The following is a 26,963-nucleotide window of genomic DNA, read 5'->3' as shown; positions in this document are numbered from 1 at the left end:
ATCGCCGGTCTCCATGGGGGTCGGTTCCCCCTGTGTTCGGCAGCAGAGGTATTACCCTCTGGCGCCACCTTGACGGCCTCCCGCACCTCCCCATGGCCTGGAGAGGTTCTTCAGGACAACACTTCGGTATTGTCCGTAGCAGTGGGCGGAGAGGCCTGCGGAGGCGTCTCGCTCTCCATCATGTTCGGCCCTAGCGAATTCCCAGAAGACGATGATCATTGGGGGAGATCGCAAGCCAGACTACAGCACTCAAATCACTGTGTTAGAACCGCAAGGCATGAAACCAGATATATGCACAGTATTGTTGAATACTTATGATTCGGTTAGGGGCTTTGCCCTAAGGTGCTGCTTGGGGATGGCTTCGGTATCCGAATCCGAGTCATCTGAAAGGGATATTCTCCCTCTTTTGGACGCCTCCGCTTCTGGATCCGCGGAGGCCACCCTTTTCTTCTTCCTCCCCTTAGGGGAAGAATGGCTCTCTTCCTCCTCCTCCTCTTGATCTTTGTCATGAGAGGACAGAGCTTCGATATCATCGGACACAATGTCTGAAGCACCTTTATGGCGGAGGCCACCTCTAGCCTCCTTGGCCTTCTTCTTGGCCTTCTTCTCCGGCGCCTGATACAGCGCTGGAACCAACATCTTTGTTAACAGAGGAATGGCTAGGTCTTCGGGTAGCAGAGCCGGACATTGGATCCGCTCCGCCTTCTTTGTCCAGCCCTATGGAAGGAATGGAAAGCTTAGTATACTCCTTGGATTTACAAATTAAGTTTATCAGAAAACTTATGGGGGTGGCCGAATGAGCGCAGTCGAGGCCGAGGTCTTCGGTAGTTTCCGGCCACGACTTTCTGGGCCTTGAAAAGCAGCTTCCATATGTCTTCGTGTGTCATGCCGAAGAACCGCTGCAGGGTCCGAGGACTGGCCGGATCAAACTCCCACATATGGAGAGTCCGGCGTTGGCAGGGGAGAATCCGGCGAAAAAGCTTTACCTGGATCACGTCGACAAGACGTGTGTTCTTCTCAATCATGCTCTTGACGTGCTTCTGCAACGTCATCACCTCAGACAATGCCCAATCCAGGCCCTTGTTAATCCATGATGCCAGCCGCATTGGAGGCCCGGATTTACACTTAGGAGCGGCGGCCCATGTGGCGACATGGGGTTCCGTGATATAGAACCACTCCTGTTGCCATCCCTTCACGGTTTCCACGAAGGTCCCCTTGGGCCAGGTGACGTTGGGGAGCTTGCTCACCATGGCGCCGCCACATTCCGCGTGTTGACCATCGACCACTTTCGGCTTCACATTGAAGACCTTGAGCCATAGGCCGAAGTGGGTGGAATGCGGAGGAACGCCTCACACACGACGATGAACGCCAAAATGTTGAGGAAGGAATTCGGGGCTAGATCATGAAAATCTAACCCGTAATAAAATATAAGGCCATGGATGAAAGGATGGAGAGGAAAGTGGGGGATGAACACTACCCTCTCATTAGGCTCCGAGGCGGGAATGATCTTCTTTTTGGCAGGGAGCCGGTGGGCTACATCCGCGGCCAAGTACCCCACTTCCCGGAGTTCCTTGATGTCCCCCTCTGTGACGGAGGAAGCCATCCACTTGCCCTGCGCTCTAGATCCGGACATGGCTGGAGTGTTTTGTGGCGATGGGAAAGATCAAAACTTGGGCGATGGAGCTCGGGATGGAGGGGCAGAGGAAGAAGGAGTGGGGTAAAAAAGATGGGTCCTTATCCCCTTATAAGGGCAGTGAATATCAAGCGCCTCCTTACAAACCTTAAAACTCGCCTATTCCCAAGGGGTCGTGCGAATGGCACAGTTGGATTACCCAAACCCACATTGATGAGAATCCTGCAATAAGGGGGCACGATCTCTGCTTTGACAAGACGTGTCACCGGAGGTTGCGTCTCGAAACGCGAAGCGGGAGGCCGAAAAAACAGTTCAGAATAATAAAGTGGCTAGACGTAACGTTTCGCTAGTAAAGCTGCCAGTAAGACATGCCTTGCTTTTTGATTAAGTATTGTGCCCTTGCGGTTGAGGGATGTAACTGTTAAACAGAGTAGGATACTGTTCTCATGTTCGGAAGACTACTTTGGAGTATTGAGAGGAGGAACCCGCCTTGCAATGCCGAAGACAATCTGCGCGACGGACACATCGTCATTGAAGCCTGGTTCAGGGGCTACTGAGGGAGTCCTGGATTATGGGATCGTCGGGCGTCCGGGCTATATGACCTGGGTGTCGGAGTAAATGGCCACGGGTAGCCTAACCGACTGCCCCTGGCTCTTCCACAAAATTATCAGGCCTTTGGGCCTTCAAGCACTCCAAGCATTGGACCCCCTTCCCTGGCCGGCTACCTCTGAAGCCGACTCATAGAAGGCGGCCCAGCCTCAGCAACCTCCCCCCCAGGATAACCACGGGGTGGCCGACTCCAGGAAGCCGGCCGTAAATGATGCCGACTCCAAGAAGCCGGCCAAGACCGCAACCACCCAAGCTACGCCACATAACGGTGACAAGACGGGTGTGGCCACAGTGCGGCCCACTACCCCCGAAGCCCGAGGCAGGCATGGCCACAGGACGCCGTACGGGACGGCCATCCCCCGTCCGGCTCGGCACTGTAGCCATGCTAGCCTCGACGTCACCCACGGCAGACGCCGGTACGGCCCACGGGCGGCGGGCCCCTTCAGCCACAGAGAGGCGCGGAGGCGGCCCGGCCTCCCCCAGTCGGCCAAGGGTGTAGCCGGCCCCCCAGAAGTCGGCTACCCCCTCCCTCGAAGCATGCGCCACATTAAGGAGACAAGACGAGGTAAGGCTATAGTGAGGGCCCTCGAGGCGGCCCACTGTAGCCACGATTACCTCAACGAAGCCCTCGTCATCAGGAGCGAGGCTACAGTAAGCAGCCGCCGACAAGACCCTAGGTGGTGGGGCCGGCCTGTCGACCAAGAGGCCGGCAGCCGACGGGACCCACTAGTCGGCGGGCCCCAACAGCCGGCGGAGAAGCCGGCGAGCGTAGACACTGACGGCTGGGACCAGTGCCCAGCCGGATTACAATTGTACCCCCGGGGGGTAGGCCTATATAAACCCCCCGGGGCACCCATGCAAAGGGTTGGCTTCTGAGCATAGCACACACACCATAGAGAGAGAGAAGCGAGAGCTAGCCTTGTTCTTCTTCTCCCTTGAACACAATAGCTCTAGGAGCAATTGTAGCTACTTTTCCTGATCTAGTGATCATGCGGAGACCCCGCAGAGCAGGACTAGGGGTGTTATCTCCTCGGAGAGCCCCGAACCTGGGTAAGATCCGCCGGCGTGCATATCTTCGCCTCATCCCGTTTCCAGGCACCGGCGACGTCTTATTGGCACCCACAATGATAAGCCACCCATTGGCATATGTCGCACCTACCACCCGACATTTGGCGCCCACCGTGGGGCCAGGTGCACCGTCGTCCGGAGACCTGTTCTGGACGGGAACCCTCTTCCTCCCCCACGAGCGCAGCCAGCCTGCTGCGCCCGATGGCATTTGCCTCGACGCGCTGCAAGGCGTCGACAACGCCTGCGCAGCGAGCTGCCTCGCTAACCTGCTCGGCGAGACTCGTATCTCCAACGAGCCTGCGTCCGACGCAGGCACGGACTACCCCGAGAGCCGCCTCGTCAGCCTCCTCGACCAGCTTCACGTCTCCAGCGAGCCTGCTGCAGATGTGGAGTCGGTCGGCTCCACCGACCCGATGCTCGTCGACTCCGACACGGCATCGCTCGACGCCTACCCCTCCGACGTGGTGGTCTTCGACGATCCCCTCCCTCGAGCTGACAGCGGCAGCAGCGCCATCACCGAAGTGTTGGTCATCAGCCACGTCGCCAACTCGGGCGAGCATGCCCATGACGCCCTGCAAGCGGTGATGCACGACCTCTCCGTCCCCATCCCGGCCGACGCCGACGCCGAGACCCTGGAGGCACGCCGCCTCGCCCACATCGCGGAAGGCCAGAAGATAGCCTCCATGAGACGCCTCACCGAGGCCCACCAGCGCGAAGTCGACCGCGCCGCCTTCGGCACGCCGCCGCCTAGCGGCCCGAGCCGAGCCGGCTTCGTCCAGAAGCGCGGCGCGGCCGTCGCCAGCATGCTGGGGGCAGATCGCCCCGTCTACGCCACCCCGCTCGAGAATATGCGAGCCGCTCAGGTGGCCGCAGAAGAGCTCAATGGGCTGGGAGCCGATGAGCTCCCCTACATGACAAGACGGATCCAGCAGCTGATCGACGCGGCTGCAGAACGGCACGAAGCCCGCGCCCATGCTGATAGTCATCCCCCGCGCCGGGAGCACGCCGCGACGTCCCGCTCGCCGACTGCGAGCGGCGCCCGCCAGAAGAAAGACAAGGAGCCGGCTGCTAGCCGCAGCCAGACTCGCATCACCATCGAGCGCGACGCGGAAGGCCGCCCGCGAGCGGTGGAGCACCAAGGGAATCTGCCTCCTCCCCGCCTCGAAGAGAGCGACGTCTCACCCCGCCGCCTATCACGCACCCGACTCTTGTCGACCGACTCGGCTGCCGAGAAGGAGTCGGCGAGAACGACGCCCGCCACCGGATCGACCGCCTTGCTCGATCCCTGGCGTTAGAAGAAGAAGACGATGTCGGCCCGCCATGTTTGGGCCCCCGCGTCCGCGACGAGCCCTTTCCCAAAGGGTTCTCGCTTCCCAGAGACACGCCCAAGTACAACGGCTCAGTGAAGCCGGAAGATTGGCTCATCGACTACTCCACGGCCGTCAGCATAGCCAACGACAATCGGCGCGTCGCCGTGAAGTATGTCCCCCTCATGCTGCAAGGCACGGCGCGCACATGGCTCAACAGCCTCAAGCCCTACAGCATCAACAGTTGGCTGGACTTCACGGAAGTCTTCGTCCGCAACTTCACCAGCACCTACAAGCGGCCTCCCAAGCCTCTCAAGCTCTCCCTCCGCGTCCAAGGGCCCAATGAGTCGACCCGCGACTACCTCACGCGGTGGGCCGAGCTCCGCAACTCCTGCGAGGGGGTGCACGAGGTTCAGGCCATCGACTATTTCACCGCCGGGTGCCGAGAGGGCACCCTCCTCAAGCACCGACTCCTCTGCGACGAGCCGGCTACCCTCGACGAGTTGCTGGTCATCGCGGACAAGTACGCCACGGCCGACTCCTCGATGAAGACCGAGCTTCGAGTAGACGCCTCGGGGAAGGTGATTGCTCCGGCTCCCAAGACGCCGGCTGGCGACCCTAATCGGCGCCCCTACCAGAACGATCACAAGCGCAAAGCCCCCATGCCGACTTCCGCCAGTCGGCAGGTGGCCACCGTTGAAGATGAGCCGCCCCAAGAACGGCCCGCTCCCAAGAAGAAGGGTGGCAGGCCGGCTTGGCAGCCGGCTTTCTCTTACGAGCAGGCTCTTGACGCCCCCTGCAAATTCCACAGCGGCGCGAAGCCGTCCAACCACACAACCCGAAAATGCCATTCGCTCACCCGCATCACCAAGGGCGAAGGGTTATTGCCGCCTCTGCCTCCCGGTCCGCCGCCTCCAGCCCCCCAGCAGTCGGCGGCTCGGCCGGCGCTCGGCGCCATCCAAGATGAATTCCCTGAAGAGCACGCCGCCTACGTCGTCTTCACCAGTCAAGCCGACGACAAGCGCAGTCGGCGCCGACAGCATCAAGAAGTTAATGCAGTCACCTCTAGCGCCCCCGAGTTCATGCACTGGTCAGAGAAGCCAATCAGCTAGAGCCAGGGCGACCACCCAGAGGTGATGCCCTCTCCTGGCTCCTATGCAATGGTCTTGGATGTCACCCTCGCGACGGAGAGGCGAGCTGCCCGATTCTCCCGCGTCCTGATAGATGGCGGAAGCAGTATCAACATACTGTACCGCGATACCATGGAGAAGCTGAACATCAAAGCGAAGCAGCTTATGCCGAGCCGCATCGTCTTCCATGGTATCGTCCCCGGCTTGTCTTGCTCCCCAATCGGCAACATCAAAATGGATGTTCTCTTCGGAGACAAAGATCATTTTTGCCGAGAAGCAATCTGGTTCGAGGTAGTGGATTTGGAGAGCCCCTATCACGCTCTGCTTGGGCGACCTGCTCTGGCCAAGTTCATGGCTGTGCCCCACTACGCCTACCTAAAGATGAAGATGCCGAGCTCGAAGGGGATCATCACGGTAGCCGACGACTACAAGAAGTCCATCGAGTGTGCCATGGCCAGCAGCCGGCTGGCCGAGTCCCTCGTGGTGGCAGAAGAGAAGAAGATGCTGGAGCGGGTTGTAGCCATGGCCGGCAAGCAGCCGACCCTGTCCCCCAATCCCAAAGATAGTGATGCGCAGGGCTCCTTCCAGCCTGCCAAAGAAACGAAGAAGATACCTCTGGACCCGGAGAACCCGGAGAGGTTCGCTGTCATTAGGGCGAACTTGGACAGTAAATAGGAAGGCGAGCTCGTCGACTTCCTCCGTGAGAATCGAGACATTTTTGCATGGTCCCCAAAGGACATGCCGGGTGTCCCGAAGGATTTCGCCGAGCACAAATTACATGTCCGCGCCGACGCGAAGCCGGTCAAGCAACTCCTCCGCCGACTGTCAGAAGAGAAGCGAAGAATCGTGGGAGAAGAGATAGCCCGGCTCCTTGCCGCTGGCTTTATCATGGAAGTGTTCTTTCCAGAGTGGCTTGCCAACCCAGTTCTGGTTCTGAAGAAGAATAACAAGTGGCGTATGTGTATAGACTACACCAGCCTGAACAAGGCCTGCCCAAAGGATCCGTTTGCTCTGCCACGGATTGACCAAGTGATAGACTCCACAGCCGGATGCGAGCTGTTGAGTTTTTTGGACGCCTACTCAGGGTACCATCAGATCAAGTTGGACCCAGCTGACCGCCTGAAGACTGCCTTCATCACACCCTTTGGAGCTTTCTGCTACCTGACTATGACATTCGGCTTGAGGAATGCCGGTGCCACTTTTCAGAGTTGCATGCAGAAATGCCTCTTGAAACAACTCGGCAGAAATGCCGACGTCTATGTAGACGACATTGTGGTGAAGACAGAGAAGCGCGGCACCTTGCTGGAAGACCTGAAAGAAACATTCGCCAACTTGCGCCGATTCCAAATCAAGCTCAACCCCGAGAAGTGCGTGTTCGGAGTACCAGCCGGCCAGCTGCTAGGCTTCCTGGTCTCCAAACACGGCATCGAGTGCAACCCCGTCAAGATCAAGGCCATCGAGAGGATGGAGATTCCCACCAAACTGCGAGATGTGCAGAAATTCACCGGCTGCTTGGCCTCCCTGAATCGTTTTATCAGCCGACTAGGAGAGAAGGCTCTCCCCTGTATCGACTCATAAAGAAGTCCACTCACTTCGAGTGGAATGACCAAGCCGACTAGGCCTTCCATGAGTTGAAGAAAATGCTGACCACTCTGCCCGTCCTGGCAGCGCCGACTGAAAAGGAGCCCATGCTCCTCTACATCGCCGCGACTAGCCGAGTCGTCAGTATTGTTGTTGTGGTCCAACGCCCGGAAGAAGGCCGAGCCCAGCTAGTCCAGAGGCCGGTGTACTACCTAAGCGAAGTGCTATCCAGCTCAAAGCAGAACTACCCGCACTACGAGAATATGTGCTATGGGGTATATTTCGCCAACAAGAAACTGAAGCCCTACTTCCAAGAGCACCCCATGACGGTCGTGTGCACCGCCCCGCTCGCCGAGATCATAGGCAGCCGGGATGCATCCGGCCGGGTGGCTAAATGGGCCATTGCACTAGCGCCCTACACGATCTTCTACCAACCCCGCACCGCCATCAAGTCCCAAGCGTTGGCCGACTTCCTCGTCGACCGGGCCGAGACCCAGTACCTACCGCCGGCTCCCGACTCTACCCATTGGCGGATGCACTTTGACGGGTCCAAGATGCGCACCGGCTTGGGAGTCGGCATCGTCCTCACCTCTCCCAAAGGCGACAAGCTCAAGTACACGCTGTAGATCCACTTCGCCGCCTCCAACAATATGGCCGAGTACAAGGCGCTCGTACATGGGCTCCGGCTAGCCAAAGAGCTCGGCATACGCCGGATCTTGTGTTACGGCGACTCAGACATGGTAGTCCAGCAGTCGTCTGGCGACTGGGACGCCAAGGACGCGAACATGGCGAGCTATCGATTCCTCGTCCAGCAGATTAGCGGATACTTCGAAGGGTGCGAGTTCCTTCATGTGCCAAGGGCCGACAACGACCAAGCAGATGCCCTAGCACGGAATGGCTCCACCCGACAAGCCATACCGACTGGCGTCTCCCTCCAGCGCCTCCTCAAGCCGTCCATCAAGCCGTCTCCAGAGTCAGACTCTATCTTCGTACCGCCTGCGCCAGATGCAGCCGGATCCGACTGGAGAAACCCCGCAGGCAGCACGGGGACTTCGACAACTGGCCCGGAGACTGCCGTAGTCGCACCCGGCCCGAAGACTTCAGAACCCAGCCCGGGGATTGCAGTAGTCGGCCCGGGGACTGCAACGACACAAGAAGCGATGGCCGACTCCAATTCCGCGCCACCGAACCCACCCACCCGAGTCATGGTGGCTACACTAACAGAAGAAGAAGTCACAGCTCTGTCATGGGCCCAGCCCATCCTCAAGTTCCTAGTCAGCAGAGAGCTGCCGGCTGATGAGATCTCAGCAAGACTAGTGCAACGACGAGCCGCAACATATGCAATAATCAACAGAGAGCTTGTGAAGCGCAGCGTCACTGGAGTCTTCCAGCGTTGTGTCGAGCCAGAAAAAGGAGTGGCAATCCTCAAGGATATCCACCAAGGCGAATGCGGCCACCACGCAGCCTCAAGATCACTTGTGGCCAAGGCTTTCCGCCATGGTTTCTTCTGGCCGACTGCCTTGGAGGATGCTAAAGAAATAGTCAAGAGCTGCAGAGGATGCCAAGTTTTTAGTTCCAAGCAACACGTGCCGGCTTCTGCACTCAAGACCATTCCCCTCACCTCGCCTTTTGCCGTCTGGGGACTGGACATGGTGGGCCCTTTCAAGACAGCCCGCGGCGGCTTGACGCATCTACTTGTCGATCTGGACAAGTTCACAAAGTGGATCGAAGCAAAGCCGATTAAGAAGCTGAACGGGCCGACTGCCGTGACATTCATCACTGACATCACTACTCGGTACGGCGTGCCGCACAGCATCATCACCGACAACGGCACGAACTTCGCCAAAGGAGCACTGGCACGTTTCTGCGCGACGCAGGGCATCCGACTGGACTTAGCGTCCGTTGCCCACCCGCAGTCAAACGGCCAGGTCGAGCGAGCAAATGGACTCATCCTCTCCGGCATCAAGCCCCGACTGGTTGTACCACTGGAGCGATCGGCCGGCTGCTGGCTCGATGAGCTGCCGGCTGTCCTCTGGAGTCTGCGCACTACACCCAACAAGTCAACCGGCTTTACTCCATTTTTCCTCGTGTACGGTGCCGAGGCTGTCATCCCAACAGACATCAAGTTCGACTCGCCTCGGATCACCATGTACACGGAGGAGGAGGCCAAGGAAGCAAGAGAAGACGGCGTCGACCTACTGGAAGAAGGCCGGCTGTTAGCACTCAGCCGGTCCGCCATCTACCAGCAAGGGCTGCGCCGCTACCACAACCGTAAGGTCAAGCCAAGATCCTTCCAAGAGGGTGACCCTGTGCTCCGGCTGATCCAGCGAACAGCCGGCCAGCACAAGCTCTCGGCCCCTTGGGAAGGCCTCTTCGTCATCAGCAAGGCACTAGGCAACGACTCCTACTACCTGATCGACGCGCAAAAACCAAGAGCACGCAAGAGAGACGACTCCGGCAAGGAGTCGGAGCGACCATGGAACGCAAACCTCCTGAGAAGATTTTACAGTTGAAAGCAGTATGTATCATGCTACCCTTTTGTATTAAGTACAAACCAACAGGCCCCCCGAACAGTACTCGGGGACTGCCTTTGTTTATCTATGAATGACAAGTGTCATATCCATGAATGTATTATTACATTTGATTTCTTGTTGGGCACCGGGTTCGACTAGTCGGCCCGGGGACTGGCCGCCTTCAGCTATATTAAAAGTTCTACCTGAAGTCAGACAAGTAGTGTGCCGGCTCCCGAGTCCTCTCTTGCTGAAAGTCGCAGCTCGAAGAACCGACTGTCCGACTAGCAAGAGGCAAGGCAGAAAGGATGCCCACACGAAAAACGGCTAAGGACCAACGACCTTATATAGCAAAAAGACGGCCTCCAACCATGCTTGCCGGCTGTCAAAACAGCCGGCTGGCCGGCTTCCTAAACACTTAGCTTTAGTCCAGCAAAGCTAGAGTACTTCCCCCCCAATTGGCCAAGCACTCCTCCAGCTACAGATTGGAGAGCAACTGTCTGACTGGGGAGGCGGCAACCAGGGGAGGGTGGCAAAGGAAACAGCAGAAGGATAAAAAGCAAAGTACGAGGAAAAGCCAAATGCATGCGTAAGTTATATATACATATAAAGCCCCGAACAGGCCGGCAATCAACATGGTTCGAATACACCCCTAGTGGGTGGAATTGTGCAGACTTAACAGAGTATTGTTCCAAAAGTAACAGGACAGGAAAACAAAAGATGGCAGACTAGACTAGGGCGCGGTGCGGGAGCCGAGCTGGTCGGTGAAGACGGCCTCGCCGCTGAAGGAGTGGCCGCCTAGCGGGTCTCAGCTTGGTCACCACCAGTGGCAGGCGACGCACTCGCGCGCGACGTGGTGCTGGAGGCACGGTCAGGCTGAGGCTGGTCGGCTGCTCCACCAGCCGGCTCGGCGTCTTCACCCTCCTCCTCCTCCTCTTCACCCTCGTCGCTGGAGTCGATCTCCTCCGCCGAGTCTTCACCGTCCGCCGGGTTTAGCCCGAACCACTCCTCCGGCTGGGCGACACCATTGTCATCTACCTCGGGGGCGAAGACGCTGGTGTCGGTGTAGTCGGCGATCGCCGAAGCCCGCCGGATGATAGCCGGCCGCGCCGGCTCCAGCTCCGTGTCTGCTTGCTGCCGCCAGGTAGCCAGCTGATCCAGGCTCAGGCTGGGATACCAGGCCTTGACGAACTCCAGCGCCCGCCTGGCGCCGGACCGAGCCGCCGAGGCCTTCCAGGCTTTGAAGCGGCCGACTGCCACCTCCAGCCAGTCGGCGGTCCGACTAGGGGTGCGAGGAACCACTTGGCCGGGCCAGAGGGCGGCCAACACTTGCGCCCCGGCACGCTGAAGCCGGCAGAGCAGTCGGTGAGCCGGCTCGATGCGGGCCTGGATCGCCAAGAGCTGCTCCTCCAGCGAACGGCCGACGGTTGGCGAAATCTCGAAGCCAGCCTGCCTTCGCGCTTGGCGGCGGGCCTCGATGACCTGGTTGGCGGCGGTAGAATAGCCAGGGAAATACTCTGTGCAAGAAAAAAAAAGAAGAAAAGAAGAAAAGAACACCAAGTTAGAAAACGAGCCAAAAGCGGCAGACGGCAAGAAAGGACGAAGAAGTAGGCGGCTTACCGTCAACTAGATCTTCGATCTGACCATAGCCAGAGATCAGAGTTTGCCTTGCTTCAGCCCAGCCAGCCGCCTCCGTCTCGTACTCGGCCTGGAGGGCGGCTTCGCGGTCCTGCACCGCCTTCAGAGCCGCCTTGTGGCCTTCCTCCTGTTCGGCCAACTTCTTGGCCAGGCGGTCGCGTTCCTGCACCAAGGTGGCGAGCTCGGCATCCTTGGCGCGAAGGGCAGTCTGAGACTCTCCCAGCTGTGCCCTCAGACCGGCGTTGGCCGCTGCAGAGACGGCAGAAAAAGAAAGAACAGTAAGAGGAAGTCGTCAAGGAAGATCCGACCCGACTGCTCAGTAGTCGGCCCGAATCTCGGGGACTACACCCAGTGGGTGCGCTGACACGCCCCCACATGAGATAAAGAACAAAGCACGTACCCCGGCTCTCAGTAAGGTGGGCGGTCTTCTGGGTCTGCTCCCGAGCCTGGGAGTTGAAGGCGGCCGCACGAAGATTGTGGTAGTCCTGCAAGATAGATAGAAGATCGAAGTAAGAACAAGAATAGCAAAGCCAAATCCACTAAAAAGTTCCAAGCCGCCTGCTCAGCAGCCGACTCGGAACTCGGGGACTACACCCAGTGGGTGCGCTGACGCGCCCCCACGAAAGAAATCAAGATCAAGAAGAAGCAAGATAAGAAGACTAACCCGGATGGCCGCCCGCGTCGCGAGCAACTCGTCGGTGAACTGCCTCAGCGCCATAGCCTGAGCCTGGAGTGGGGTCCGGACGTCCTGCGCGGCCACATTCTTCACGGCCGTCCCTCCGCCCGGCGTCCACCCCGAGGTAGCGCTGGCCACCTCCGCATCCTGGGCCGACGAGCTGGAGCCCGCGACCGGCTGCGGCTCCGATGCGGCCCTCTGTGGCTCTGACGTAGCCTTCCCCGCGCGCCGGCTCGGCGGCATCCGGACCGCCAGCTCAGTCCTCGCGGCCGGCTCGCCCCTCGCCGACTGCGCAGGCGGCAGATCAGGCCGGCCGCCTTGAGCCGCCCCAGTTGGCGGGGTCGGCACCGGTGCCCTCTCTAGGACGACGACGTCGTCGTCCCTCTCCAGCCCTGGCTGGTCGCCGCCGGCTCCTTCTGGAGAGGGCTCCAGGGCCCCAGGCGCTGCGACGCGCAGCGGGGTGACCATCAAGGCCTCCTCCGCCGCCGCCGCAGCTGCAGCCTCCGCTTGGGCCTTGGCTGCGGCGTCGGCGAGCGCCTTCGCCGCCTCCTCCTCCTCCTGCGCCGCCTGGGCGGCGGAAGCCTTCCGTGCCTCCGCCTCTCGCGCCTCCCGCTCCTCCCGCGCCTCCTGCGCGTTCCGTTCTATCGCTTCCTGAAGGTCGGCACGGGGGTCCACGCGGCGAGTGGTGCTCCCAGACCCCCTCGGCGACTCGACGACGGAGGCGGCAGCCGCCCGCTCAAGCGACAGCGGAGCTCTGGTCGTTTGGAGAAAAAGGCAAGGGTTCAGGAACCACCAGAGAAAAGAAAGAAAAAAGGGTACACAAAGTAATTGGAACTTACGCCGACATAGTCTGTGGCTGCTTCACCGTCTTGCGGAAGCGAGCCGCCTTCGCGGCCGCCTCCTCCCGCCTGGTTGCTGCCGCCCCGCCCCTGGGTTTCTTCGTCCAACTGCCGAACAAACCCTGGGCGGCGCGACGCTTTTGCCCTCTGCCCCGAGCAGGCGGTGCAGCGGAGGAACCCGCACCATGTCCAGACGCCGGCCGGCGGCGCGGGACGACTTTGGACTCATCGTCGTCCGGCCAGTCGTCGAAGGTGACTCCATGCCCGGAGCCGCCTGCTTCGCCGCCGGCTTGGCCACCACCCGGCTCGGTGTTGTCGTCCATAGCGGCCGCCCCCAAATCGGGGTCCTCCAGGTCGTGCTGCGTACGGTCGGGGACGAATCGGCGCTCCGCATCCGACCCGCTGGCAGGCCGAAGGAGAGGACTCTATCGAAGACAAGCCGACTGGTCAGAGTCGGCCAAAGGAACTCGGCGACAAAGCTAAGAGAAAAAGAAGAGACAAGGAGAGCATACCGTGGGCGGTGGATTGGCTCGGCTATATGGCTCCTTGCCGAACTGCCACTCTTCAGAGAGTTTGCAGTTCGCGAGGTAGTTCACCATATAGGCAACCTCCTCGTGCGGCATGTCCTTGGTGCACATCCGGCTCGGATCGAGCTGGCCGCTCATCTGACAGATCAGATGAGGACGGCTCTGGAGCGGAAGTACCCGGCGCGTAACGAAGGCGGCCAGCAGGTCGGGCCCCGTCAAGCCCTCCGACTGGGTCATCGCTCGCACTCGGGCGACGGCTGCGGACCCAGCCGGCGTCAGAGTCATGGCCCGGTAGGACCACTGGGGCCGTCTGCCCGCCGGTGGGCCGGCTACGTAAGCCGGCAGGTTGACGTAGTCGCCCTGCGGGGCGATGCTTCTGACGTAGAAATACGACTTTTGCCACCTCTTCACCGACTGGATCAGCGGGATGACGGGGAAGGGGTTGTCGGCGACCGCCCTCCGCACCGCGATGAAGGCGCCAGTCTGAGCCGGCACGCCCTGCATGCGCGTGCCCAGCTCGGACTGGAAGAACTCCCCTCAGAGCTCGAGGGTAGGGAGGACGCCGAGGTAGCCTTCGCACAGGGTGACGAAGGCAGACAGCAGCACCACCGCGTTTGGGGTGAGGTGGTGCGGCTGGAGCTGGTAGAACTCGAGCCAGGAGCGGAAGAAGGCGCTCACGGGCAGGCCGATGCCGCGCAAGAAATGCGAGCGGAAGACCACCCGCTCGCCCTCCCGCGGCTCCGGTGTAATTTGCTTCACCGGCGCGAGACGGACCTCCACCTTGTCCGCGCCGGGCAGCCGCCGCGTCTTGCGGAGGAACTCGACGTGATCCTCGTGGACGTTGGAGCCGTCCCAATCCCCGCCATACTGCTCCGTGGCGGGAGGCATGGCGAAAACGAGCGCGGCGGCGGAGGAACGTGTGGTGGAAGAGCGCGGCGGCGAGGCGCTGTTGCAAGAAACGGCAAGAGAAAGAAGACGGTGGAAGGAGGAGGAGCGTGCGAGAGCCTGCCGCTCTCCCTCTCCCCCTACTTATAGCTTCGCGAGGTGAGGCCGGGGAGGCCGGACATGGGGGGAGACGTGGGATTAACTGCACCCACCCCCCCACACCTCGCGATTATTACGCCCTAAGGGCGTGCCGAAACTGCCGCAAGGAGACGTGCGGGCGGTTTCGGGTTGCAGAGAATCCGCGCCTCGGCCCGGGCATGGACGTGGCGGGCCCCCGCCCTGCGGCGACGTCCCGTCGCGTGCGTGGGCTGGCAGGCTTTCTGGCCGAGAGAGGCCACGTGGTTCGCAGGCGGCAAGTGGCCGGCCCGCGGCCCGGTGCACGCACTGGCGAGCTCCCGCCCTCCGACTCCGGAGTTTTTCGACCAAGGCGGCGCGCCTAACCAAAGCCGGCTCCCAGCTGCCGACTTGTCAAGATAGGAAGCTGACCGAGCTTCTCGACTCCTACCCAACCTCGAAGCCCAATCAGCTTCGGGGACTACTGTCGGAGTAAATGGCCACGGGTAGCCTAACCGACTGCCCCTGGCTCTTCCAAAAAATTATCAGGCCTTTGGGCCTTCAAGCACTCCAAGCATTGGACCCCCTTCCCTGGCCGGCTACCTCTGAAGCCGACTCACGGAAGGCGGCCCAGCCTCAGCAACCTCCCCCCCCCCCCAGGATAACCACGGGGTGGCCGACTCCAGGAAGCCGGCCGTAAAGGATGCCGACTCCAAGAAGCCGGCCAAGACCGCAACCACCCAAGCTACGCCACATAACGGTGACAAGACGTGTGTGGCCACAGTGCGGCCCACTACCCCCGAAGCCCGAGGCAGGCATGGCCACAGGACGCCATACGGGACGGCCATCCCCCGTCCGGCTCGGCACTGTAGCCATGCTAGCCTCGACGTCACCCACGACAGACGCCAGTACGGCCCACGGGCGGCGGGCCCCTTCAGCCAGAGAGAGGCGCGGAGGCGGCCCGGCCTCCCCCTGTCGGCCAAGGGCGTAGCCGGCCCCCCAGAAGTCGGCTACCCCCTCCCTCGAAGCATGCGCCACATTAAGGAGACAAGACGAGGTAAGGCTACAGTGAGGGCCCTCGAGGCGGCCCACTGTAGCCATGATTACCTCAACGAAGCCCTCGTCATCAGGAGCGAGGCTACAGTAAGCAGCCGCCGACAAGACCCTAGGCGGTGGGGCCGGCCTATCGACCAAGAGGCCGGCAGCCGACGGGACCCACTAGTCGGCAGGCCCCAACAGCCGGCGGAGAATCCGGCGAGCGTAGACACTGACGGCTGGGACCAGTGCCCAGCCGGATTACAATGGTACCCCCGGGGGGTAGGCCTATATAAACCCCCCGGGGCACCCATGCAAAGGGTTGGCTTCTGAGCATAGCACACACACCATAGAGAGAAAGAAGCGAGAGGTAGCCTTGTTCTTCTTCTCCCTTGAACACAACAGCTTTAGGAGCAATTGTAGCTACTTTTCCTGATCTGGTGATCATGCGAGACCCCGCAAAGCAGGACTAGGGGTGTTATCTCCTCGGAGAGCCCCGAACCTGGGTAAGATCGGCCGGCGTGCATGTCTTCGCCTCATCCCGTTTCCAGGCACCGGCGACGTCTTATTGGCACCCACAATGATAAGCCACCCGTTGGCATATGTCGCACCTACCACCTGACACTGGGCTGGACTGATGGGCCGTGAAGATACAAGATGGAAGGCCTTTTTCTGTGTCCGGATGGGACTCTCCTTTGCGTGGATGGCAAGATTGGCGTTCGGATACGTATTTTCCTTTCTCTGTAAACCGACTCTGTACAGTCCTAGCCCCCTCCGGTGTCTATATAAACCGGAGGGTTTAGTCCGTAGAGGCCATCATAATCATATAGGTTAGACGTCTAGGGTTTAGCCATTACAATCTCGAGGTAGATCAACTCTTGTAAACCCTATACTCATCAAAGTCAACAAAGTCGGAAGTAGGGTATTACCTCTAATAAGAGGGCCCGAACCTAGGTAAACATCGTGTCCCCCGCCTCCTATTACCTTTGATCCTCAGACGCACAGTTTGGTACCCCCTACCCGAGATCTGCTGGTTTTGACACCGATAGAGGGCCTCCGACCCCTTCTTCCTCGCTGCCGTTGTGTGGGAAGATCCGGCCTCCCTCCACCCACCTAGCAACATCCCGGCGACCCTCAGGTATAACTTCCTTCGAAACCGGCCTTGCTCTACTTCCCCAGCTTCTGACGTCGCTGCATTTGTATAGTTTACTATTTCTTAGGCCCCTCGTAGATAGGATCGATCGGCTGTTCGAAAGCCACCTAAATTTTTACTGTTAAGAGGTAAAACTAGTTCATGCAGTCGAATCTAGTACTACTTGGTTCAAACAGGGAAGAAAGGGGGTGGGGTGGGGGAAGATTTGTTACTTTAATCTAGGACTTGGTCGAAAGAGGAAACAATGGGGGTGAAAAGTAGCAGAGACTGGCTATCCAACTGATCTATTGGGCTAATAGGGAAATAAAGGGAAACGCAGTACAAACTCAATATAAACCGATCTATTGGTTGAAAAAGGAAAGAAAGTGGGGACTAGGGGATAAGTCAACAGAGTATGTCCAGCACTAGATTTGCTAGCCTCACACAGTATAAGGTGTATACCGAACAAAAATGGGACCAGCCCAGATATCTTGTTCTGATGTTTGTTGCCCCGAGCCCCTCTTATGTAATGCCACTGGTAAAATGTAGCAGTCGCACTGTTAAAAGTAAGGACACATTAAACCAATGTTCATTTCAATGTAATGCCTCCAGTAATATGAATCAATGGCACTATTTTTCATGTCCTGCTAAAATTCCCATTAAGATAAGTTGCTTCTTTTCGTTAGAAATGCAACTGTCCTGGTCCGCCTACTCTCCCGTGCCCAAATACCAACTCTTTAGCAGCTGTTAATGTAATGTTGCTGGTAAAATGAAGCAATGGCACCATTCAAGTAATGTCGTATTTAACGGTTGTCATAGTTAATCCTAATGCCCACACTAATATCTAGCAATGCTTCTGCTTTAGAAATTGCTACTGTCCTTGTAGGATCACCATTCAGATAAGGAACATGCTTCTTTTCATTTGATGTATCTTTCATCACTTGTTAGCCACCCTCCTTTCCAGCTTTTTGTGCAAACAGAGATATACATTTCACGCTTGATCTTAGTTGAACTGCACAAATGATATCCAAATTATAGTTAAACATTCCACGAGCTTCACAACCAACCTTGATGTTGCTAAATTTTATTGTAACTAATGAAGAAGAAGCTGCTAGCCCATGGGACATTGCTTCACTTTAGGTGAAGTGCACAAAAAGGTCCCATGAATCGAATCATCCATGTTGGTGACTGGTTTCATCCCTTCTACGATGGCGTTGACTGTAGATATGGTTCCCATCATGAGGTATGTTCCTTTTTGGCCCAACCGTTTGCCAAAGATCCTGCATGTTGAGTCTGCTCTTGTGCTACTGTTTTGGCACTGCCATGATAAAGTATTAATGTTATTATTTTGCACCTTAATCTAGTGGCACTATTAATTTGAGGCAATGTTTTGGCACCGCTAGTGCCACTAATTTTTTTATATATCGAAAGTGGGGGTTTCCTCCGATTTCATTAAAGAAACCCAACCATAGAGAACCATTATCCGCCAACATCTCAGTGTAAACGGGCAGTTATGCAACTACTACTAGAACGGACTAAGTACTAGCAGGACACAAGTTCGCCATATAATCTAGGCAGGTAGGGGGACGCAACACTAGCTTGACCAAGATAGGATTACAACCCAAATGCTACGACAGAAACATCTGGGGGAAGATAGGGACTGAAAGAGCCAGCTTCAGCATCCCAGTCTAAGCACCCCCGGCCTCCATCCTTGCGATGCACGGTACACCTCGCGTGCCACCTGCTCGACCCTAGTGCCACTGATAAAATCAAGTAATAATAGAGTTAAAATAGAGCGACTGTCCTCTCTATCATTTCATTTCCAATGTAGATAAAGAAAGTTCTTCTCTTTGTTAGTATATGTTTCATCAACTAGTCCCATTGTTAATGTTTAAGTGTTTCTGCAAAATGGGGTGGTTAATTTTAGTTGTTCTGCACAAAAATAGATATTGGAATGTCTCAAGGCCCCTCCTTGTACTACCGTTGTACACTGATGTTCATCACTCGCAGAAGGTGTATCAGGGAGAATTGGGTCGATTTCCAGTATGAGGCCTACCGTATGAGGCGTCGCAGGGCCCATCTCGCCCTCGTAGCATGGCATACTATGATACTATCACAATATTTTCTTCTATTTATTAGTGTATGTTTCATCAACTAGTACCACTATAATGTAATCACGCTTTTTTATTAACTGTGCAAACAGGGTTATTCAGCTGCATTTTGGTGGAACTGCATAAATGTACGGATGGAACCGGCATATATGCAGAGTGCGAGGTGTGCCAAGTAAAAATTACGGACAACAACCATGCTCCATGTAAGCATTGGCATCCACCACCACCAGTGGGATGTGTGGCGCTCTCTGTGGATGGATCTTTCTCGGCAGCAAATCCTCTAACCAAATACTAGTAGCTTATATTGGCACTTTTTTTTCTGAAAGAAGCACCAATCTATTTTTCGTTATTTGTACACAGTGTCACAACACTATTTTTGGTCCAGAGCTATTTTAGGGTGATTGGCGTATGTATCACCCCGGATGTAACTTTCCATATTTGTAACTCCAACTCTTGCCATTTTCGGCTATGTGCTATGCTATTCCCTTCGTGGTCGGGTTTTATTTTTCGTTTTGCATTTTGTTCAGGTCATGCATCTCATATCATGTCATCATGTGCATCTCATTGCATACGTGTTCGTCTCATGCATCCGAGCATTTTCCCCGTTGTCCGTTTTGCAATCCGGCACTCCCACGTGCACCGGCGCACCCCTCTTGTTTTCTTTTCGTGAGCGGGTGTTGAACGTTCTCGGAATGGACCGAGTCTTGCCAAGTGGCCTTGGTACACCACCGGTAGACCACCTGTCAAGTTTCGTTCCATTTGGAGGTCGTTTGATGCTCCAACGGTTAACCGGGTAACCGCAAAGTCCTTTTGTGTGTTGCAGCAAAACCCCCTCCAAACAGCTCAATAAACCATCTAAGTCACCTCCATGCTCTCGGTCGTTCGATCACGATCGTGTGGGCGAAAACCGCACTCCATTTGGAGTCTCCTAGCTCCCTCTAGCTATAAATAGGTGATCCCCCCTGTCGTGGAAATGTCACGGCAGATGTCCTTAGTGTCAGGACTTAGTCGCGAGGCCAGCACATCTATGTGGTAGCTTGAGAGGGGTTGGGCGGAATCGAGAGACGCAACACAAGACAAGGATTTAGACAGCTTCGGGCCCCGGGAAACATCATCCGGTAACAACCCTACATGATGTTTGAGGCTAGGTCTCATTATGATCACGGGAGAGTCGCCGAGAACCGGCTCTCGGTGTCTAGCCCTAGAGATTTCTTCTTGTTACTTGTCGCTTCCCCCTCTTTGGGGAGCCCTGCCCCTCCTTATAGAAGTTGAAGGGCCGGGTTACATGTGGAGTCCTACTAGGATTAGGACTAGTCTATCTCTAATACAAACCGGATACAAGTCCTGGTCTTAACTTCTTGTAAGGTAAATATTCCTCATGTCTTTCCACTTAAACCGGCCCACCATTAACATAAAACGGCCTTCTGGGCCTTGGGCCTTGTCATCCGGCTGACCCGCCCGCCGGTTCACCAGTGAGTCATAATGACCAGGCGGGTTGCTTGTAAACCGCCAGGTCAGGGCGGGTCGCCAGTGAATTGCCAAGTGTCCGTCGGGTCTCAAGTAAACCGCCAAGTCCGGCCGGGTTACATTTCCGGTCGGGTCATACCGCGGGGTATATCCCCGACATTAGCCCCCAGTTTAGTTTGGATTTATCCATGTTAAACTGATCCTGCAAAATAATTCAAGAACAAATTTGACAGGTTGTGCTCCGGGTTAAAAATTCTTTGTAAGCCGGAACTTGATCATCCTTAAGTCCTTGACATCTCCTTCTTGATATATACAGATATATTTCAACTTCGTCAATGCAAAAAATCCAAATACTTCTTTTGGAAAATCCGGGTCAACAGGCCAGCTTCAGAATCAATTTGCTGACATTGGTCTCTTGTAGAGAAATATTGTAAGAAATAATCCACTTGAGTCGGCTTCCAAAATGCCGGTTTAAAAAATATTGGTCTTTGAAATACTCATCTGATATTCAGCCGGTTTGAAGATATAGAACCTGCCGGTTTATTATTGCCAAAATTGCTGGGTTATAAAAACTGATGATTCCGGGTTATGACTGTTATACACACCGGGTCATGATTATTGCCAACGCCGGGTAACTCAAGTAATCTTCCTGATTTGCTCAAAACTGAGAATTTGAAGATGTTTCTCCTTTATATGCATATTACCTGTAGCCCCCAAGTCTTAAGAGGAGAACATAGTGATAGCTTAAGACTTGTTTCAATATAAATGTTGCAACCTTGAAGAAATCCAGATTGTTCATCTCAGTCACTAGTCAAAACTGACTATTCCACATATGTAGCCCCCAAGTGTCGGGTTGTCATGCTTGCAGCAACCTGGGACTTGTAATTGCCTTATGCTCACAAAAATTTCAAGCAGTGTAGCCCCCAAGGGCCGGGTCATTATGCAATAATGAGCAGGGACTTTGTAGATATGATCATGTAGATTCAAGCATCAACGTGTAGCCTCCAAGGGCCGGCTTTGTAAGATAATACTGAGCTGGGACTTTATATATACTTCATTGAAAATAACATCATATGATGTAACCCCACCATGGGGCTTGAACCCACGTCCACAAGTTTAAGAGTCTTGTCCTCTACCAACTGATCAATGAACCCTTCAATATAATGGATTAAGGCTTGTGTACCTTGAATTTTTGACAGGAGCAATTGGTAGTCCCCAAGGGCCGGCTCATTTAGAATGTGATGAGTCGGGTCTTCAATAAGTTGAGCAAAAAATGACTTTGCATTAGCCCCCAAGTGCCATGGTGCATGCTGGCAGTGACATGGGACTTGCATATTTGATGTAATCTCAATTTAAATAATGTAGCCCCCCATGTGCCGGGTCGTAAGCTTGCAGTGACTCGAGACTATTCCTTCCATTGTAGAGTAAATCATATCCATTGATAAAACAATAGCCATTGCGCCAAAGCGACTTTGAATACCTCATCTGTTGATAAGTATATAAATCCGGAGTTTAAATCCGGAATTTTTATAACCCGGCGGCTTATAGCCTTTGAGAAAATCAAGAATTGATAACCCTTTTGAGACACCAATTTCAATCTATGATGATGGGCTTGAATTTAATCATTTATGTAAGTCATAGCTCTGTAAATCCTGCAGAGTTTAAACAACATATGCCCTGGCGACTTAACGTCAAAAACCAGGGTGGGTAACCACCCAAATGTAGTCTTATCCTGCACATAATTAGATCACAAGATCCCTTGGCGGTTTACCGCAGGGCGGGTCATAATATCTCAAATATAACCATTGATGTGTAATAAGGAGTCACAAATAAGCCTGTTATGAATCATAACTTTGAAACATAACTATAATAATAATATTATACCTGTGATATTGAATTTTCACTGCCGGTTTATGTGACCTGTGTAGTAAGGGTGATAACCCAATCTTTACAAATCAAGACTTCCAAATGTTTATGACTGTCATATGATGTCGACTTATCATCCAAAGTCAAACTGGGTTAAATAGCAACCACTCATATAGACTTTAGATATGATCAAAAGAGCTTCAAATAAAATCCAAAAAATTGTTTGCAAAAAGAGACTTCAAAAAATTTGAGGCTTCTGATTCGAATACGATCAGAAAACCGTCCCAAAGGGGTTAAGCTAAGATTCGAATATGATCATATAGCCCCCAGTGGCTTTGGCGTTGCCGATCAAGAGGGTGCCGACAGCTATGTTCTCTTTGGTTCGAATACGACCTATGTTTGAACAGGAAGCCCCCAAATGACCTTGAGAGTTGTTTAACGACGCTGATTCGAATATGATCCACGTCGGTTCCCAAAAGGGGTTGAGCTATGATTCGAATACGATCAAGAAGCCCCCTAGTGAGCTCGGCAGTGTGCCGATCAAGAGGGTACCGACAGCTATGTTCTCTTTGGTTCGAATACGACCTATGTTTGAACAGGAAGCCCCCTAGTGATCATGGGAATATTTAACGACTCTGATTCGAATACGATCAGGGTCACACCCAAAGGGTTAAGCTAAATTTGAATACGATCAGCTCCCAATGGTCATTAAAGCAGGGTACCTATATTTGAGTTGTGCTTTGTAACAGACTCTCTTTAGTCCCTTTAATTTTTCCTGAGAACTCGAACTTTTGCGAGAGATAAATTCTTTTTGAACTGGAAAAAACCGGATATTGAGAGTTTCAAAGCTTTATGATAAACAAATTTACCTTGAACCGGATTTTGAACCGGATTTGAGAGCTTCAAAACTTTGTGGCAGATAAATTTCCCTTGAACCGGATTTTAAACCGGATATTTTAAGAGCTTCAGTGCTTTGTGGGAGATGTCAAGTCTCTTGAGCCGGATCTAAACCGGAATCCTTCTTTTTAAGCCGGAATTTTTCTGACGGCCTTTAAACTTTTTACCAATATGGCGGTAGCCTCCGGGACCGGGTTATTTTTCCCTCCAATGACCCGGAGTTCTTGAATGCATTGAAACCGACCAATGCTGCCGAGTCATATCATTGTAGCCCCCGAGTCTCAAGACGACTCGAGGAGTTGGCTTTGAGATTCTCTATATTGACCATAGCATAAGGTGTATATCATTGGGGTTGATAGCGCGATGTGAATCCACAGAAAGTGAGGTGACTGCGGCGGGTTATAAATGATCCTGTATGAGTCGTGCCAGCAACTCGGCCAATGGTCCCTTCCAACTGGCTGTTTGAAGTTGACCAAACTTTAGTGGCGGCGACTTGTGTGCCTGCCCATTTGAACCATCCAGCACCGACGGCGGCTGATAATACATGATAATTTGCCTCCAATTTTGTTGGAAGAAAAACCGGGCTTCCCAAGCAGTGACTTGCTCATACTCAATAATCAGCTCACACAGACGGGTGTGGCCCGGTATGTTGATATAGACCAGGCCGTGAGAGACAGATGGTAAAAACAACCGTAGCATCAGAGGTGGTACAGACAGGTGAGTTGGTCACGACATTGTAAACCGGTGTGGTCGGGCGATTCGATCGCCGGCGCGTAAGCCGCGCGGATGGGCGAGTCAACCATGTCGTGTTGATGTAGTGAACAATTGTCCAACATCAAAAACATCGCAAGCCAGAGTAATTGCTCTTTAAAAAAATATAATATATAAAAATTTACTGGATTGATTTCACCTGATATGTCAGGCCAGAAATTATCCACCGCGGAGTTGATGATCATCATGGTGAAGCTTAAATCAATCATGGCCGATTCGGCCGCGGGAGCAGACAGATGAGCCGGCCGCGACGTTGTAAGCCGATGCGGACGAGCAAGTTGTCCTCCGCGTTGTAAACTGGCGTGGACGCATGAACCGGCGGCGAGGGCGGACGGGCAAGTCGTCCATGGCATTGTAAGGTGGTGCGGACGGGCGAGTCGGCCGGCGTGTTGATGTAAACCGGACCGCGATACGCGTGTCCGTGAAGCTGCGCGGCACAACCGAACATGCCTCCGCGATGTAATACCATCCTTTTTTCTTTTAATAGCCGTCCTGCATAAAAATATTACAGGCCAGAGTAGTTGTTCTTTTTAAAGAAAAAAATGTGTCCATAAAAATTGACTGGACAAATTTCACCTGGTATGTTTGGCTGGAATTTATCCACCACGGAGTTGATGATCACCATGGTGAAGCTGAAATCAATCACGGCCGAGCCGGCCGCGGGAGCCGATAGATGAGTCGGCCGCGGTGTTGTAAACCGGCACGGATGGGCGAGTCGTCTGGCGCATTGATGTAGACCGGACCGCAGGGGTGGCGTCTTACACGCGTGTTCGTGAAATTGCGCGACACAGGCGAACACCAATAATTTGATGCTGGCGCATGCTCCATATCGGCGGTATATGAATACTTTTGTAATGAATAATTTACCTGTGTATAACAACACTATAGGGCAGAGTGGTTGTTTTCACAAAAAATTAACAAGTACTGATAAAAAGTAAACTGGATGGATATCACCTGATTTGTTTGGACGATAGACGGAGTCATACATTCCATCAACAATGAGTTAATTACCCTCTCCGGCGGGAAACAAGGCGAAGGAGGCGCGTGAACCGGCTTGTAGCAGAGACTTCGCCGAGCGGCGGCTCTTAGTGACAGCGACCAGCCCAGACCAGAGAACGGGCGAAGACGACTCGTCTGCAAAAACGGTGCGTTGGTGGCTTAACTGGCGGTGCGTGAGTCGGGGCGACTCTACACGCGAAAAAGGGCGTCTCAACACGACTGCAGCGGCGTGTCGCGACATTGGAGGTGAGAACGGCTCAACATTTGCTCCAGCAGGGGCGGCTCAACGGATTTTGAGGCTCTGCAATGAAGGTCGCTGGCTCCGAGGCGGCGCTGCGAACGACGACCACGACACGAAGCCTTGCTTCCCGTGTGTGTTGTATGCTGGAGTACGTGAGATTGCATTGACTCACTTGGTATCTTGGCTCCACGTGATGTAATGAGAGCGGATCAATCTTTCTTTTTTAATCAATAAATTCTTTGAGAACCCTGTTGGAGTTTCACATGAGGCAGTACTAACGCTTTTGTATGCCCGAGCAGTCCCCACCGTGATCGCCTGAAGGCACGCATCACAGGACTTGACGAAGCCTTCATGCGTGTTAACTTGGCCCTCTCGTGTTTGACCGATGCACAAGTTCCCTTGTGACACGTAGAGGCATCTTTTTATCTTTTCCTTTTTCCTTTTTTCCTTTTTTTGGGAACTCGGACCGAACATGGTCTGTATGTAACCCTGCTTCTCCTGAAGATTGGAGGACGAACAGTCGGATTTGACAGCCAAGTTACGATCCAACTCGAAGTACTCCTTTTCTTTTGTTCTTTCTCTGATCCAACTTGTATTCACACTTGGTAGCTTTGCTCAGTAGCCATAGTAATTGATGTACTTATAGATTGTTTAAGCCGTCTCATGACGTTGGATGACCGCTCCGATTTGATTTGGTCTCCGTGCCAGAAAAACAGCATCGGCAGATCGGTGTCTGTCTCGGTACTTGATCCAGTAATAGTAGTAATAAAATCAGATCAGCTCGGGTCTCTGTCTCTGTATACCTTGGCAGATCGGGTTTGCGTGTTCCAATCAGAACTCAAGCCGCAGGGCACAAGTTGAATCTGCTACCGAAGCTTCCATCGTCACCACGACAGAAAAAACAGCGTGCGGCACAGACGCAACCCTAAACTTTTATGCTCAGTTTTGTATATGTCGCTGCTCAAAACTTCTTCAATCTTGACTGATGAACTTTATAGTCAATGTGAATTCTTTCATGCTGGTTCTTATTGATCCGGCGGGTCGTAGCTCCTCGGTCCCTGAAAGAAATCCCTTCAAGAACTCAACACCACCGTGCGCTTGCCCCACGGTGGGCGCCAACTGTCGTGGAATTGTCACGGAAGATGTCCTTAGTGTCAGGACTTAGTCGCGAGGCCAGCGCATCTATGTGGTAGCTTGAGAGGGGCTGGGCGGAATCGAGAGACGCAACACAAGACAAGGATTTAGACAGCTTCGGGCCCCGGGAAACATCATCCGGTAACAACCCTACATGCTGTTTGAGGCTAGGTCTCATTATGATCACGAGAGAGTCGCCGGGAACCGGCTCTCGGTGTCTAGCCCTAGAGATTGCTTCTTGTTACTTGTCGCTTCCCCCTCTTTGGGGAGCCCTGCCCCTCCTTATATAAGTTGAAGGGGTGGGTTACATGTGGAGTCCTACTAGGATTAGGACTAGTCTATCTCTAATACAAACCGGATACAAGTCTTGGTCATAACTTCTTGTAAGGTAAATATTCCTCATGTCTTTCCTCTTAAACCGGCCCACCATTAACATAAACCGCCTTCTGGGCCTTGGGCCTTGTCATCCGGCTGACCCGCCCGCCGGATCACCAGTGAGACATAATGACCAGGCGGGTTGCTTGTAAACCACTAGGTCAGGGCAGGTCGCCAGTGAATCGCCAAGTGTCAGTCGGGTCTCAAGTAAACCGCCAAGTTCGGCCGAGTTACACTTCCGGCCGGGTCATACCGTGGGGTATATCCCCGACACCCCCCGAAATTTTTCGCAGATCAAACCCTAGTCTTCTTCCACCCCGCGCCGCCGGACACGTCCGGTCCGGCCGGACGCTTCCCCGCCGCCGCGGCCCGAGCCGCCGCCGCCCCCCCGCGCGCCTCCTTCCTCCTCCGCCCGCGC

The sequence above is a fragment of the Triticum aestivum genome, chromosome 2D (genome assembly GCF_018294505.1).
Source record: "Triticum aestivum cultivar Chinese Spring chromosome 2D, IWGSC CS RefSeq v2.1, whole genome shotgun sequence".
NCBI classification, from domain to species: domain Eukaryota; kingdom Viridiplantae; phylum Streptophyta; class Magnoliopsida; order Poales; family Poaceae; genus Triticum; species Triticum aestivum.
This window is presented reverse-complemented; position numbering follows the sequence as displayed.